This window comes from Oratosquilla oratoria, chromosome 30 (assembly GCF_046742065.1).
Source record: "Oratosquilla oratoria isolate Oo_2021 chromosome 30, ASM4674206v1, whole genome shotgun sequence".
Lineage (NCBI taxonomy): Eukaryota > Metazoa > Arthropoda > Malacostraca > Stomatopoda > Squillidae > Oratosquilla > Oratosquilla oratoria.
In genome coordinates, this window is record NC_134806.1 from 12687022 (window position 1) to 12689521 (window position 2500).

Genomic DNA, 2500 nt, shown 5'->3' on the forward strand with positions numbered 1-2500 from the left:
AAAGTATAGGGTACACAAATGAAAAATATGCAACCTCACTGAAAGTGTTCAAATAGAGAGAGATGGAGGGAAGGAGAGGGGAAAGGGGGGAGAGGGGGAAGGAGCGAGAGGGGAAGGGAGAGAGAGAGAGAGAGAGAGAGAGAGAGAGAGAGAGAGAGAGAGAGAGAGAGAGAGAGAGAGAGAGAGAGAGAGAGAGAGAGAGAGAGAGAGAGAGAGAGAGAGAGAGAGAGAGAGAGAGAGAGAGAGAGAGAGAGAGAGAGGGGCAGACAGACAGAGAAGCAGACAGAGAGAGAGAGAAAAAAAAGAGAAAGAGAGAGAGAGAGAGAGAGAGAGAGAGAGAGAGAGAGAGAGAGAGAGAGAGAGAGAGAGAGAGAGAGAGAGAGAGAGAGAGAGAGAGAGAGAGAGAGAGCAGAATGGAGAAAGAGTGCAAGTTAATTTTTTTGTTCTATTGTTATTACAATTAATTTTAATGGTTTATATCTATTTTATTTTGTTGAATTATCTAAATATTAATTTATTTATTTGTTTGTATATTCATGTGTTCATTTACTTATTTATTCATGTGTTTATTCATCCATTTATTTATATATTCATTCATTTATTCATATATTTTTCTTTCATGATCTATCTCTTCTTCTATTTATTTATTCATATATTTTTTTATTTACTTACTTATTTATTCATTTATTTCATCATTTTTTTGCTACGGCCCTGACATAGGATTAACCCCCTTTAGTGCAAATCTCAGTTGATCATCTTTGACAACGCCTTTAGTTAACCAGGTTAGACCTAGGACTAACGAGCTGTTTCCTTGGTGTGAATATTTTTTTTTTATTTCAGTTAGTTTCAATATTTAAAAAAGAAATGCTTCCCTTGTAGTGATGGTTCTTCATTTGTTCAAATTCTTGTTTCGTTGTTGACGCAAAACGTATACAAGTCTCGTATACAGTAGACGTGTTACGCTACGCAGGTCCTTCTCGTATTACATTGTATCACATTCGCGATTTGAAAATACATTTTTATTTTTGCTCTTGGGTAACACTCGGAGTGGACTTATCTTAACAAAACAGTGATACACGAGCGGTTTGTTTCTGTGTTTTCTGTTTGGTCTATGGGCATCTAAAAAAAAAGCGTTTGTTGATTATCCTATATATAGTTTTTCAGATTTTCCAATATGGCATTAGAATCCACATGGAGATTATTGTGGTCTCATAACAATAATAACAATTGTTTCCTCAAGTATGGCTAACCAGAAATCCTCAGCCCCACAGCGGATGGCAACAGTCCTCAGATCTGATATCTACAACGGTTGTGTGCTATCATAATACATAACACGATTTTTTTTAGATCTTGTTGCTATTTTCCAGAGCCCTTTTCAATGCCGACATCTGATTTCATTTAACAGAGAGAACCTCCCAGCCCCCCAGCCCCCCAGCCCCCCCAGCCCCCAGCCCCCAGCCCCCAGCCTCCAACACAAAGGAGGCTTCAATGTGGCCTTTCCTGATAATATCCAACATGTACTTATCTAGTATATTTTCTTCCACTAACCAAGAGCTGATCTGTCCACTAATCATTGCTTGCGTCATCCCTTGGTAACCACGTTTTGTTGCTATTTTGTCACAGAAAACATCGTCAGGAGAAAACGAAATCTATTCTTGGTGTGACGTTTTGGTCGTAATAAGAGATTTAGTAAGTACAGGAATAGAGGGAGTCCTAACCCATGTTTCTGTATTTGCTACGTTCGTATCAGTGTGATTTCACAAACCAACAACTGGGATAAGTAAATGGTTCGTAAAAGAAGAGAAGAGAGGAATAATCTTCGAAAATGTTCTAAACACGTTTGTCTCACTCATTCTTGAAGTCCAGAAAGACTCCCCAGTATCTCAGTTCATGATAAGAAACCAGAAACTATCAATTTCACAGGCACGCTCGTATCATTCGCTTTCATCGACATTTGGGCTTTTTCCAAATTAAAAGAAATCCATATTCATACTATTTCCTCCCCCCCCCCCAAAAAAAAAAAAAAATAGCCAGAGATAAAGAAGAGGAAGAGGAGAGGAGGCGAAGAGGATAAGTGGACGGGAGGAAGGAGGAGTGGGTTAGAAGTGGGGAGGTGGGGGGGATCAAAATATTGAAAATTGGCGGAGACACGAATAGGAGAGAATGTACTCGCGAGTTTTTTGTTTCGGAGCGTGAGAGATCATTTGAAACTGAATGCGGTCAGCTGACGGTGGAAGGCACAGACCTGAAGCTTTAATCATGTCAACAAGACGTTGTTCAAGCGGGGGTGGGGGTGGGGGGAAGGGGGAGGAGCAGATACGTGGTGGGAGGAGAGATGGGGAGGGAAGGTTATCTGACACACTCGCGCTCGCCCCGTGAGGAACTGTTGAGGTGCGGACACTTCACTGCATCAGCTGACAGAAGAATTAGGATATAGGTACTCATGAAACAGGTCAGCGAACACACAGCAAAGGCCATAGACACTTCAGACTCCATGTAG

At 40.8% G+C, this 2500-nt stretch overlaps 1 protein-coding gene across 1 annotated transcript in view; it reads right to left on the reverse strand.

Moving 5' to 3' along the window:
* The window catches only part of Baldspot (elongation of very long chain fatty acids protein baldspot), a 309098-nt gene that overhangs the window by 305341 nt on the left and 1257 nt on the right, over window positions 1–2500 (reverse strand). The window lies entirely within an intron of this gene.